Source organism: Pelophylax lessonae (genome assembly GCF_965119305.1).
Source record: "Pelophylax lessonae genome assembly, chromosome: 4".
NCBI classification, from domain to species: Eukaryota; Metazoa; Chordata; class Amphibia; order Anura; family Ranidae; genus Pelophylax; species Pelophylax lessonae.
The window spans coordinates 637,728,823-637,744,320 of NC_138771.1; the positions used below are offsets into that span (position 1 = coordinate 637,728,823).

The 15,498-nt window shown below is 47.7% G+C and overlaps 1 protein-coding gene and 1 long non-coding RNA gene across 3 annotated transcripts in view; one reads left to right on the forward strand and one right to left on the reverse strand.

The window, feature by feature from the left end:
- LOC309552384 overlaps positions 1–5,837 on the forward strand; it is an 879,384-nt gene extending 873,547 nt beyond the window's left edge. The window contains exons 2-3 of the long non-coding RNA XR_014225136.1: positions 4,047–5,101; positions 5,662–5,837. This is a non-coding gene — a long non-coding RNA (uncharacterized lncRNA). The remainder of the gene's footprint in view (positions 1–4,046; positions 5,102–5,661) is intronic.
- Positions 1–15,498, reverse strand: part of PLD2 (phospholipase D2) — a 148,867-nt gene that overhangs the window by 123,932 nt on the left and 9,437 nt on the right. The gene's annotated exons all lie outside the window — the stretch shown is intronic.

A 15,498-nucleotide genomic window follows, 5' to 3' on the forward strand; every position in this document is an offset into this window, starting at 1 on the left:
TCTGAGCTCTTCAGGCAGTTCCTTTGACCTCATGATTCTCATTTGCTCTGACATGCATTGTGATCTGGAAGGTCTTATATAGACAGGTGTGTGGCTTTCCTAATCAAGTCCAATCAGTATAATCAAACACAGCTGGACTCAAATGAAGGTGTAGAACCATCTCAAGGATGATCAGAAGAAATGGAAAGCACCTGAGTTAAATATATGAGTGTCACAGCAAAGGGTCTGAATACTTAGGACCATGTGATATTTCAGTTTTTCTTTTTTAATAAATCTGCAACAATGTCAACAATTCTGTGTTTTTCTGTCAGTATGGGGTGCTATGTGTACATTCATGAGGAAGAAGAATGAACCTAAATGATTTTAGCAAATGGCTGCAATATAACAAAGAGTGAAAAATTTAAGGGGGTCTGAATACTTTCCGTACCCACTGTATCTTGACTTGGCTGGTGGTCAATCAGTCACCCCATCAGCACCACCAGCTCTAACAAAGTATTTGAGTGTAGAGCGTTGTGGTGTCACCCCACCAGGGGGGCAGTCCCATGACATCTTGCACTCACAGGATGTACTCTGGGTTAAATTCAAATTGGGAGACTGAGGACATCTAGTAGTGGAATTATATTCTTCCCTTTTACAGATCTCATGGCCATCCACATGATACGTAGGGTCCTTATCTTCTGCAGATCTCCTCCCGAGGCTGGTGGGCGATTCATCTTTATATCACCACCACTCGCTTTATCAATGTATGTGAGTGTAGAGTGATGTGGTGTGACCAGTGGGGCAGTCCTATGACACCTTGCACTCACAGGATGTCCTCTGGGTTGAATTTAACTTGGAAGACCATCTAATGGTGGAATCATATAGTTCCCTTTTACAGATCTCATGGCCGTTCACGCGATACATAGGGTCCCCTTCCATTGCAGACCTGCTCCCGTGGCTGATGGGCGATCCATCATCAGGTCAGCACCACTTGCTCCATCAATGTATGTGAGTGTAGAGTGCAATGCTGTCACCAGGGGGGCGGTCCAATGACACCTTGAACTTACAGGATGTTCTCAGTCTTCTGGGTTAAATTCAACTTGAAAGACTGAGGACATCTAGTGGTGGAATCATATACTTCCTTTTACAGATCTCATGGCCATTCACACAAGGGATAGACCGATTATCGGCAAGGCTGATATATCGGTGGCCAATATGCACTTTTCCCGATATATCGGTATCGACCCCCGGAACTGGCCGATATAGCCGATATTTTTGTGACTTCATTCTGCCTTCTTAGGCCGGCCTCCTCGCCTTGGACAGCCTCATCTGGAGTCGGGACTAGTCTCGTGGGAGTGTATTACAGCCATACACCCACCCACAGCAGGCCGGTGCCAGCCAACCACCCACATCCACAGGCCCTGTACCAGCCACAGGCACTGTACCAGCGAGCCAGCCAGCCACCCACAGGCCCTGTACCAGCCAGCCACCCACCACAGGGTGCCAGACAGCAAGCCACCCACCCACCACAGGGCGCCAGAAAGCCAGCCACCCACCCACCACAGGGCGCCAGACAGCCAGCCACCCACCCACCACAGGGGGCCAGCCAGCCACCCACCACAGGGGGCCAGCCAGCCAGCCACCCACCACAGGGGGCCAGCCAGCCAGCCACCCACCACAGGGGGCCAGCCAGCCAGCCACCCACCACAGGGTGCCAGCCAGCCATCCACCACAGGGTGCCAGCCAGCCATCCACCACAGGGTGCCAGCCAGCCACCCAACCACCACAGGGTGCCAGCCAGCCATCCACCACAGGGTGCCAGCCAGCCACCCACCCACCACAGGGTGCCAGCCAACTAGACACCCACCACAGGGTGGCAGCAAGCCAGCCATTAAGCATTAAACAAAAATTAACATGTTCAGTACCAGTAAAATTAGGAGTAGGATAAAATCAAACACAAAAAAACCCCACTCACCTAGCGCTCAAAGGAAACAGAACAGATGGTCCTACTACCAATAAAATTTGAAAGAGGACCGTAAGCTGCTGCTATAAAAACCATAAAATGAAAAGCAGGTGTATTCAAAAAGGTGATTGTGAAGGTACACGTAACCACCCTAAAAAATACACTAGCAGCGCTGGTATATCATAAAAATATACAAATCCAAACAAATAGCATAATATAATATAAAACAAGGATGGTAGAGTCTTTGATGTTTGGTGATAATGTGGAAGAGTTCGTGCACACAGTCCAATACAACAAGGTAAGGATCCAAGGATAAAGAGACAATAAGATCATCCAAAATAGTGCATCCGACTCACAGAAAGCCTCCACCTCACCGCTGTGCACGCCTTATGGTAATACACTTACCAGAGGCCACTTAATCACAAGCCTGTATTATTCAAAAGAGGGGATGAGCATATCTTCAAAACCCTCTCCTCACAATAGTGGACAGGACTCACTCAACATATACCGTGGTGCATGAAAATAGATTGACAAAAGCCACATAGTGTAATCCTGTATAACTCCAATTTTATTGAATATCCCAAACAAAAAACGCGTTTCGTCAGCAAGGACTTCAACTGAGGGCGTGGACACACGGTACGGTCATTCCAATTTTTCATCTGAGGAATATCGACCTAGATATTAATTGCTTCATTAGCAATTACTAAAATTTTATCTATATTCTTTTTCTGCGTGAAGGAAGTTTGGAATACATTTTAGGATATTGATCGATTTTAGGTTATCGGTGTTTTATTCAAATCTTTCTCCGTGTATGGACATCTAATAATTTTTTATCTCAAAATATATTTTTTTCCCTGTTGTTAATACGATATGGGAGATGTAATATTTATTATAAGCTGTTTTACATGTATTTATATTTTTAACTGCTTTTTAATCGAATTTAGCAAATATTGTATTCATTGTTGGTGTTTATGCTGTATTTATTCTTCATGATGTATTATTCATTTTATGAATCATTGGGCATGTGGAATTGTATAAATGCAGCCATTGCGCTATATCTATCCGTCCTCTGCTGCTTCTGCCGATATTGAGGTTTGTTTCAGCAGATATAGATTGCAGAGATGTATGTGCGCGTGATCCTCCAATTATTGGATGTTCTGGACTGGGACCTGTTAAGACTGAGCAGTCGGTCATTGCGGGGTTAAACAGACACGAGAAGGAGGTGATGCGGAGTAAGGGCGGAAGCATATTACTTTGATCTAGGAGGAAAGGGCGGAAGTACATTGGTTTCGTACGGTCTACGTCAGTGGATTGTAGACCAGCACTGCCCTTCTCCTCAGATGATAAATTGGAATGACCGTACCGTGTGTCCACGCCTTCAGTTGAAGTCTTTGCTGACGAAACGCGTCAGTGCGTGGTCACACGGTCACCAAGGTTACCCTGTACGTCACACCCGGAAGTTTGCCGACTAGGTACCAGGCGGCGAGCAGATTGTAAGCGGGAGAACGACTACCGGATGCAGGTTAACCACTTCATACACGCTTTTATACATGCTTATTATGTGAGTGCATCATTTGAAGGGTTTTTTTGTTTGGGATATTCAATTCGGTATCGGCCCTGAAAAAAACATATCGGTCTATCCCTAGTTCACACAATACATAGGGTCCTCCTCTTCTGCAGATCTCCTCCTGAGGCTGGTGGGCAATCCATCAACCAGGTCAGCAACACTTGCTCCATCACTGTATGTGAGTGTAGAGTGCCGTGGTGTCACCGGTGGGGCAGTCCCATGACACATTGCACTCACAGGATGTCCTCAGTCTTCTGGATTAAAATCAATTTGAAAGACAGAGGACATCTAGTGGTGGAAAGTAATTACTACAGGTAACAGTGCATGAGAAGTGGCAGGTATTGTACAAACCCGATTCCTAAAAACTTGGGACACTGTACAAATTGTGAATAAAAACAGAATGCAATGATGTGGAAGCTTCAAATTTCAATATTTTATTCAGCATACAACATAGATGACATATCAAATGTTTAAACTGAAAAAATGTATCATTTTAAGGGAAAAATAATTTAATGGCATCAACACATCTCAAAAAAGTTGGGACAAGGCCAGGTTTACCACTGTGTGGCCTCCCCTCTTCTTTTTATAACAGTCTGCAAACATCTGGGGACTGAGGAGACAAGTTGCTCAAGTTTAGGAATAGGAATGTTGTCCCATTCTTATCTAATACAGGCTTCTAGTTGCTCAACTGTCTTAGGTCTTCTTTGTCCCATCTTCCTCTTTATGATGCGCCAAATGTTTTCTATGGGTGAAAGGTCTGGACTGCAGGCTGGCCATTTCAGTACCGGGATCCTTCCTCTACGCAGCCATGATGTTGCAATTGATGCAGTATGTAGTCTGGCATTGTCATGTTGGAAAATGCAAGGTCTTCCCTGAAAGAGACAACGTCTGGATGGGAGCATATGTTGTTCTAGAACTTGGATATACCTTTCAGCATTGATGGTGCCTTTCTAGATGTGTAAGCTGCCCATGCCACACGCACTCATGCAACCCCATACCATCAGAGATGCAGGCTTCTGAACTGAGCGCTGATAACAACTTGGGTTGTCCTTGTCCTCTTTAGTCCGGATGACATGGCGTCCCAGTTTTCCAAAAAGAACTTCAAATTTTGATTCGTCTGACCACAGAACAGTTTTCCACTTTGCCACAGACCATTATAAATGAGCCTTGGCCCAGAGAAAACGCCTGTGTTTCTGGATCATGTTTAGATATGGCTTCTTTTTTGGCCAATAGAGTTTTAGCCGGCAACGGCGAATGATACGGTGGATTGTGTTCACCGACAATGTTTTCTGGAAGTATTCCTGAGCCCATGTTGTGACTTCCATTACAGTAGCATTCCTATATGTGATGCAGTGCCGTCTAAAGGCCCGAAGATCACCGGCATCCAGTATGGTTTTCTGGCCTTGACCCTTACACACAGAGATTGTTCCAGATTCTCTGAATCTTTGGATGATATTATGTACTGTAGATGATGATAACTTCAAACCCTTTGCAATTTTTCTCTGAGAAACTCCTTCCTGATATTGCTCCACTATTTTTCGCCGCAGCATTGGGGGAATTGGTGATCCTCTGCCCATCTTGACTTCTGGGCAGTGTTAATTTCGTCGACTAAAACCGACTAAAACGTTTTCGTCGACTAACACAATTCAGATGACTAAAATACGACTAAAACTAAAATGGCATTTTAGTCTTAAGACTAAAATACGACTAAAAGTAAAATGGCATTTTAGTCAAAAGACTATAACTAAAACTAAATCGAAATTTGCTGCCAAAAATTAACACTGGTGCATGCTCAAAGCATAAATAATAACATATTAGATTTTTCAGTCCAGGACCAGCAGTAGTATATAATGAGTTTGGAAATTGTAGAGAAATGCTGAAATAATGCATTACAAATTACAATTGAACTACACCCATTTGATTATAGATGATTAAAATAAGTTTTAGTCGACTAAAATGTAGGGCGTTTTAGTCGACTAAAATATACTGGAGTTTTAGTCGACTAAATACGACTAAAACTAAAACACTTGCAGAAGACTAAAATAGGACTAAAACTAAAATGCCATTTTAGTCCTAAGACTAAGACTAAAACTAAATTGAAATTTGCTGCCAAAATTAACACTGCTTCTGGGGGACACTGCCACTCTGAGAGGCTCTTTTTATACCCAATCATGTTGCCAATTGACCCAATAAGTTGCAAATTGGTCCTCCAGCTGTTCCTTATATGTACATTTAACTTTTCCGGCCTCTTATTGCTACCTGTCCCAACTTTTTTGGAATGTGTAGCTCTCATGAAATCCAAAATGAGCCAATATTTGGCATGACATTTCAAAATGTCTCACTTTCAACATTTAAAAGGTTATCTAGATTATATTGTGAATAAAATATAAGGTTATGAGATTTCTAAATTAGTCTATTCCTTTTTTTACTCATATTTTGTACAGTGTCCCAACTTTTTTGGAATTGGGTTTGTAGTTCGAACCGACTCCAAGCAGACATACCTGTTAAGAAAGACTGTGAATCCTGACATTTCCAGCTGCCTCCTTCACCAAAACCTGCTCAGTTTACAAAAAACATCTGAAGTCCCCAGGGAAACAAACACTGGTCTGTGTTCCCTTTACTGCTCATTGGTTCCTACTGCTGACCTCCAAGTCATTGCTCAATGATGTAGAAGGCAGAGGAGGGTACCAATGAGATGACAACGCTTATTGAATTTAGCTGCAGAGTTGTCACCCTTTTTACTTGTACTATCATTAGCTGTGCCAGGGGCACATTCTGCCATAGTCACCGCAGTAAAAAAAAATGGGATTTCAGGCACAGTTGGAGCATCCACACCTCTAAAGAAAACTCATATGTAGAACCTACGGGATGTGAACAAGACAGGGAAAGGAAACCTGTACAAAGAAGGTGATACTGCCCCCTGCTGGAACAAATGCCTGTTTTTTTTACCCCCGAGGGGGACTTTACATTGAAATACCAGGCTGCAACCATCATAGCCACCAGCATAGTCCCGTTGATTTTATTGGGTACTTGTGATGAGCGTAATGCCTGTTGAATATTTTTTTTTCCCCTCAAAATAATCAGATATGGGCATTACTATGGCAACACAAGCATTCGACTTCTGTCACACAGTGATCGAAATTCGGTCGGTCCTTGCTGAGCCAGCCAAATGTAGATCCATCTATGGATCAGATTTAGCGCGTTTCCTCTTCTGGTCCAGATTTCCCCATCATCACCCATGGACACCCCCCATCATCACCCATGGACACCTCCCATCATCACCCATGGACACCTCCCATCATCACCCATGGACACCTCCCATCATCACCCATGGACACGTCCCATCATCACCCATGGACACCCCCCCATCATCACCCATGGACACCCCCCCATCATCACCCATGGACACGTCCCATCATCACCCATGGACACGTCCCATCATCACCCATGGACACGTCCCATCATCACCCATGGACACGCCCCCATCATCACCCATGGACACCCCCCATCATCACCCATAGAAACCCCCCATCATCACCCATAGAAACCCCCCATCATCACCCATAGAAACCTCCCATCATCACCCATGGACATCCCCCATCATCACCCATGTACACCTCCCATCATCACCCATGGACACCTCCCATCATCACCCATGGACACCCCCCCCCCATCATCACCCATGGACACCCCCCCATCACCCATGGACACCCCCCATCATCACCCATGGACACCCCCCATCATCACCCATGGACACCCCCCCCCATCATCACCCATGGACACCCCCCATCATCACCCATGGACACCCCCCATCATCACCCATGGACACCCCCATCATCACCCATGGACACCCCCCCCATCATCACCCATGGACACCCCCCCCCCATCATCACCCATGGACACCCCCCCATCACCACCCATGGACACCCCCCCCATCACCACCCATGGACACCCCCCCCCCCCATCGCCACCCATGGACACCCCCCCCCCATCACCCATGGACACCCCCATCATCACCCATGGACACCCCCCCATCATCACCCATGGACACCCCCCCCCCCCCATCATCACCCATGGACACCCCCCCCCATCATCACCCATGGACACCCCTCATCATCACCCATGGACACCCCTCCTTTGTATTTCCTCATTCAGGTCGAAGGTTCTTAAGCATATAGAGACTATAACACAGCTGTTGCTTGCTGTCACTTGCGGATGGAATGAGCACTAACACATTATGAATAGTCCTGCCGGTATTACCAGCTGCATACCGGTATTACAAGTAGGTACATCCGACAGAGAATAATCCTATGAACTGCCGCTGATGATTGCCTTTGGCAGGGATATGCGATGTTGCGCAGCACAGAAAGTAAATATACTCAGTGCTCTGAGTCAGGAGACTAAGATTTTGTATCCATCTGTAACACAAGAAGGGCTCATTCATGCTAGCAGCAGCTCTTGACACCCTGCTGAAAAGCGATCTGCAATGGTTTGCTTTTCAGAGGGTTATCGACAAGCACCTGGGAGGTGATAGCAGTGCAGTGGTGACCTGTTTTAACCTAGAAAAGTCTGCACCTCCACACTGCAACTGCGCGCATTACACACGATTGCAGAGTGGTGCTATTAACCTGAATGGGCCATGTTTGGCAGCTGTACTGCCCACCGATGGTGACATGGGGAATACTTTTTCCGCTGCATGTGTACAACTCCCATCTGGCTGCCGTTGCAGCTTAGCGGGGCAGTCGAAGGTTGGTAAAACCAAGGCTCAACTGATGATTTTGTGAACAAGCCCCAATACCGGTGTTATGAAAAGTTTGTAAACGTCAATAGTATCCCACTATTTGCCACTTGCGGCCACCCTGATATCTGGGAGTAGCGCCCATGCAGGAGGATGCGATTCAGGTTCTGATTGTTGTTTGTATTAAAAAAAATATTTTATAATATATATATATATATATATATATATATATATATATTTTTTTTTTTTTTTTCATAATAATATTATACATGTTAATAATAATAAATATATATAAAAATCATACACATACACACACACACACACATATATATATATATATATATATATATATATATATATATATATATATATATATATCATATAAAATATAACATGAAACATAAAATTGTCAGCAGCTGTGCACAATCCAGATACCGGGTTTACATACACTATGGGACACCTGCCTTTACACACACATGAACTTTAATGGCATCCCAGTCTTAGTCCGTAGGGTTCAATATTGAGTTGGCCAACCCTTTGCAGCTATAACAGCTTCAACTCTTCTGGGAAGGCTGTCCACAAGGTTTAGGAGTGTGCCTATAGGAATGTTTGACACACATAGACACACTCCTAAACCTTGTGGACAGCCTTCCCAGAAGAGTTGAAGCTGTTATAGCTGCAAAGGGTGGGCAAACTCACTATTGAACCCTACAAACTAAGACTGGGTTTTAGACTGGCTACTTTTTGAGATATATATATATATATATATATATATATATATACAGTGGTGGGATTCAGCCGGTTCGCACCGGTTCCATAGAACCGGTTGCTAACTTTCTGCAAGTTTGCAGAACCGGCTGAATCCCTCTGCGCGTCTGAGGACGCGCAGGACAATTGAATGTCCCGCGCTCGGGCAGACGTGGCGCCACGGCCCGCCCATTCTGTGACAATAGCGAATGAGAATTCGCTATTGTCACATGATCCTCCTCCTGGCCAATCAGGGAGCGGGTCCTCCCGCGTCCTGATTGGACGAAAGGCAAACACCGTGCCGTTGGACGAGAAGGAGGCTCCGCGGGAGGACTCGGAGACGCGGGGAGCCGACTGCGAGACCTTCCGTGAGGTAAGTGCATGGGTCTCGCGGGGGGGATCGCTGGCACTCTGCAATTGGGGGCAATGTTGTGGCTGGCGCTCTGCAATTGGGGGCAATGCTGTGGCTGGCGCTCTGCAATTGGGGGCAATGTTGTGGCTGGCACTCTGCAATTGGGGGCAATGCTGTGGCTGGCGCTCTGCAATTGGGGGCAATGTTGTGGCTGGCACTCTGCAATTGGGGGCAATGCTGTGGCTGGCGCTCTGCAATTGGGGGCAATGTTGTGGCTGGCACTCTGCAATTGGGGGCAATGTTGTGGCTGGCGCTCTGCAATTGGGGGCAATGTTGTGGCTGGCGCTCTGCAATTGGGGGCAATGCTGTGGCTGGCGCTCTGCAATTGGGGGCAATGTTGTGGCTGGCACTCTGCAATTGGGGGCAATGCTGTGGCTGGCACTCTGCAATTGGGGGCAATGCTGTGGCTGGCACTGTGCAATTGGGGGCAATGCTGTGGCTGGCACTCTGCAATTGGGGGCAATGCTGTGGCTGGCGCTCTGCAATTGGGGGCAATGCTGTGGCTGGCGCTCTGCAATTGGGGGCAATGCTGTGGCTGGCGCTCTGCAATTGGGGGCAATGTTGTGGCTGGCACTCTGCAATTGGGGGCAATGTTGTGGCTGGCACTCTGCAATGATTGGGGGCAATGCTGTGGTCACTGTGCATTGAAAGGGGGGCACACTGGTCTCTCTGCATTGAAAGGGGGGCACGCAGCGCTGGTCACTGTGCATTGAAAGGGGGGCACGCAGCGCTGGTCACTGTGCATTGAAAGGGGGGCACGCAGCGCTGGTCACTGTGCATTGAAAGGGGGGCACGCTGGTCACTGTGCATTGAAAGGGGGGCACGCTGGTCACTGTGCATTGAAAGGGGGGCACGCTGGTCACTGTGCATTGAAAGGGGGGCACGCTGGTCACTGTGCATTGAAAGGGGGCACGCTGCTCTCTCTGCATTGAAAGGGGGGCACGCTGGTCACTGTGCATTGAAAGGGGGGCACGCAGCGCTGGTCACTGTGCATTGAAAGGGGGCATGCTGGTCACTGTGCATTGAAAAGGGGGCACGCTGGTCACTGTGCATTGAAAGGGGGGCACGCTGGTCTCTCTGCATTGAAAGGGGGGCACGCTGGTCTCTCTGCATTGAAAGTGGGGCACGCTGGTCACTGTGCATTGAAAGGGGGCACGCTGGTCTCTCTGCATTGAAAGGGGGGCACGCTGGTCACTGTGCATTAAAGGGGGCATGTACACTGGTCACTGTGCATTGAAAGGGGGCACGCTGATCACTGTGCATTGAAAGGGGGCACGCTGGTCTCTCTGCATTGAAAGAGGGAACGCTGGTCACTGTGCATTGAAAGGGGGCACGCTGGTCTCTCTGCATTGAAAGGGGGAACGCTGGTCACTGTGCATTGAAAGGGGGCACGCTGGTCATTCTGCTGGGAAAGTCGGAACTGGTTACTAAAATTTTTGAATCCCACCACTGATATATATATATATATATATACACACACACACACACACACACACACACACACACACACATAACACATACATTTTTGTGCACTAAAATTGCACGGTTTCGCAGCACCATGCATTTCAGATCAGCGCAATTTTGCTAAATGGTGAGGGGCTTCTCTTGCGCATTTCCCTGGATTTCTCTTTGATTGAAATGAATGGGCTGCCCTACAAGCCACGCATGCGAATGTGCAGGAAACATGTATGTGCTCTGTCACACCTACATAGGGTGAACTGAGCCTTAGATTGGCTCAAACCAGCTGGAAACTGTCACATGGTGGCAGGCCCCATCAGCTATAGCCATGGAATTCCCAGCCACACAAATTCTGGTGTCACCATTGACCTAATATGGCCACACTAGAACAATGTCCTTGACCACATATGGCCATGTGACCGTATTAGGTCAATGATGTCACCAACATTTGTTATGTGATACTAAGCGGGAAATTGCCATCATGAAATCCTATCATGTGACAGTTTCCCATGGGTTGGGTCATTCTTACTCATAACCAGGTTTACCACACAACCCACACGTGTCTTATGTGTATGAAAATATTCTAAGTTATTAGAATTGACAGGACTACTCATATTATACTAGTGCTCATTTCATCTGCAAGTGATTTATGATATATTCTTAGGGACATTCGACCAGAAGAGGAAACACTCCCAAAAGCATTCAACCAGAAGAGGAAACCCTCTGGGAACACGTACCCAGAAGAGGAAACCCTCTGGGAACACGTACCCAGAAGAGGAAACCCTCTGGGAACACGTACCCAGAAGAGGAAACCCTCTGGGAACACGTACCCAGAAGAGGAAACCCTCTGGGAACACGTACCCAGAAGAGGAAACCCTCTGAGAACACGTACCCAGAAGAGGAAACCCTCTGGGAACACGTACAAAGAAAAGGAAACCCTCTGGGAACACGTACCCAGAAGAGGAAACCCTCTGGGAACACGTACCCAGAAGAGGAAACCCTCTGGGAACACGTACCCAGAAGAGGAAACCCTCTGGGAACACGTACCCAGAAGAGGAAACCCTCTGGGAACACGTACCCAGAAGAGGAAACCCTCTGAGAACACGTACCCAGAAGAGGAAACCCTCTGGGAACACGTACAAAGAAAAGGAAACCCTCTGGGAACACGTACCCAGAAGAGGAAACCCTCTGGGAACACGTACCCAGAAGAGGAAACCCTCTGGGAACACGTACCCAGAAGGGGAAACCCTCTGGGAACACGTACCCAGAAGAGGAAACCCTCTGGGAACACGTACCCAGAAGAGGAAACCCTCTGGGAACACGTACCCAGAAGAGGAAACCCTCTGGGAACACGTACCCAGAAGAGGAAACCCTCTGAGAACACGTACCCAGAAGAGGAAACCCTCTGGGAACACGTACAAAGAAAAGGAAACCCTCTGGGAACACGTACCCAGAAGAGGAAACACACTGGGAACACGTACCCAGAAGAGGAAACCCTCTGGGAACACGTACCCAGAAGAGGAAACCCTCTGGGAACACGTACCCAGAAGAGGAAACCCTCTGGGAACACGTACCCAGAAGAGGAAACCCTCTGGGAACACGTACCCAGAAGAGGAAACCCTCTGGGAATACGTACCCAGAAGAGGAAACCCTCTGGGAACACGTACCCAGAAGAGGAAACCCTCTGGGAACACGTACCCAGAAGAGGAAACCCTCTGGGAACACGTACCCAGAAGAGGAAACCCTCTGGGAACACGTACCCAGAAGAGGAAACACACTGGGAACACGTACCCAGAAGAGGAAACACACTGGGAACACGTATCCAGAAGAGGAAACACACTGGGAACACGTATCCAGAAGAGGAAGCACTCTAGGAACATGTATCCAGAAGAGGAAATACTTAGAAGATTCAACGAGAATAGGAAATACTAGGAAGTTTCAACCAGAAGAGGAAACGCTCCAAGAGCATTCAACCAGAAGAGGAAACACACTAAGAAGGATTTATCAAGAAGAGGAAACACTCTAGAAACATTCGACCAGAAGAAGAAACACTCTAAGAACATTTGAACTTCACCCCATTCTCACAACAACTGGTTAACTAGCAAAGAATGAATGTTCATGAAGTTTTGGAGGACCTATATAGCTATGCAATTATTTTTAGAAACAGACCCCCAAGTATTGCATTAGTTAATTTCTAATTTAAGCCGCCTACCCCATTGTTCTTGCACACGGTCCCTCTTCCCGATTGTTTGATGTCTTCCTTAGACATCACAGCAGGCAGGTTATGGCTGACAATCCACTTTCTGTATTTGTCTACCTGTGATCCGGCCTCAGGCTGTAATACAATGAGGGCGGCTGATGCAGAACCTGCCGGGCCACCTCATTACATTGGATAAACAGTCACATATGGGATACAAAACAATGCAAATATGTCGCCTGACACTTGTACAATCACTGGATGTACACACTGTGGACTGCAATGAGCTCTGCAAATGTCTTCATTCCTAAGTCGGCCATAGAGGGATGGAAAGTTGGCCGATTCATCAGGAACCGTCCGAAATTCTATCCATCTATGGGCAGGCTGGCTGTACTGAAGCCGATCCATTAATTTATTTCCATACAACCAGCCTGTTGGGTTTTTTTTGTACAATCACTGGCTGAAGCCACCAGCAGTGATCATTGTTTTCTGCCGGCAGAACAGAATAGTGCTTTGGGAGGGATCTGTGTTCATTCACACGTTCGATGTGGCACATCACACATAGATCAGGAACGTGTTCCTCCACCTTCGTCATTTAGCTGCACTTGGGAAAAGGAACACCATGGGGGTCACGTGACCATGAAAACAAATATAGAAAAAAAAAAGTTTAAGTAATTTAATTCCTGCCTGCTGGACACTTTCACCCCCTTCCTGCCCGGGATAATTTTTAGCTTTCTGCGCTATCGCACTTTGAATGACAATTGAACGGTCATATAGCACTGTACCCATATAACATTTTTATCATTTTTTTGAGAAAGATAGAGCTTTTTAATGATTTTTTGCTAAACAAATGAAAAAAAAAAAAAAAATGATGTAAACTTTTGGAAAAAAATAACAAAACTTTTTCTTATGTTTCTGGTCTCATTATATAAGTAATTTTTCTCCTTCACTGATGTGCACTGATGAGTCGGCACTGATGGACAGCAATGATGGCACTGATGAGCAGTATTAAGGGCCAGGGCAAGGGCAAGGGGTGGGCAGATGGGAGGGCTGCCCTGGGCACTGCGGTATCATGTGGGGGGGGGTGCACCTTGAGGAGATTGGAGGGTGGCAGGGGATAAGAATTAGAGGGGAAATTAGGGGGGTGCGCTAGGAATGGTGATTCAGGCAAATTTGTGTTTTTGTGTTGGGGGGTTGGGGGGAAGAGGATTTGTGCTGGAAAGGAGGATTTTGGGCGTTTGTACTATTTGTACTAGAAGAGGTGATATGGTAGAGGGGGGTAGGGGGTTATATGTTCGGAGGGGACTTTTTTTTTTGGGGGGGGGGGAGATTTGTGTTAGTAGAGATGGTTGGGGGTATTTATGCTTGGAAGGAAATGTTTTTTTTTTTTGGGGGGGGGGGATTTGTGCTGGGAGGAGGGATTCGGAATGGGGGCAGTAGGACACATACCAGGAGTTGGGAGGGCACATAACAGGGGGGTCTGTAGGGCACAGTATGGGGCTCAGGAGGGCACATACCAGGGGGGTTGGGGGAGCACATATCAGGCGGTCCTGGTGGGAACACAATATGGGGGTCAGGAGGGCACATATCAGGGGGTCCTGAGGGCACACACTATGGGGGTGGGGAGGGCACATATCAGGGGGTCCTGAGGGCACACACTAAGGGGATCGGGAGGGCAAATATCAGGGGGTCCTGAGGGCACACACTATGGGGAGCAGGAGGGCACATATCAGGGGGTCCTGAGGGCACACACTATGGGGGTCAGGATGGCACATATCAGGGGGTCCTGAGGGCACACACTATGGGGGTCAGGAGGGCAGATATCAGGGGGTCCTGAGGGCACACACTAAGGGGATCGGGAGGGCAAATATCAGGGGGTCCTGAGGGCACACACTATGGGGAGCAGGAGGGCACATATCAGGGGGTCCTGAGGGCACATGCTATGGGGGGTGGGAGTGCACATATCAGGGGGTCCTGAGGGCACACACTTTGGGGAGCAGGAGGGCACATATCAGGGGGTCCTCAGGTCACACACTAAGGGGAGCAGGAGGGCACATATCAGGGGGTCCTGAGGGCACACACTAAGGGGGTCAGAAAGGCACATATCAGGGGGTCCTGAGGGCACACACTTTGGGGGGGGGGGGGGGGGTCGGCAAGGCACATATCAGGGGGTCCTGAGGGCACACACTATGGGGGGCAGGAGGGCAAATATCAGGGGGTCCTGAGGGCACACACTATGGGGGGCAGAAGGGCACACACCAGGGGGTCCTGAGGGCACACACTAAGGGGATCGGGAGGGCAAATATCAGGGGGGTCAGGAGACACCAGGAGACAGTGTAAACCTCGTAGCAGTGTAGCCACTGGAACAAGACTAGAGAGCAACTCTTCCAATTGGGGACAACTGTGACAACCAAGAGAAGGTTTCCTCTCCTCTTGA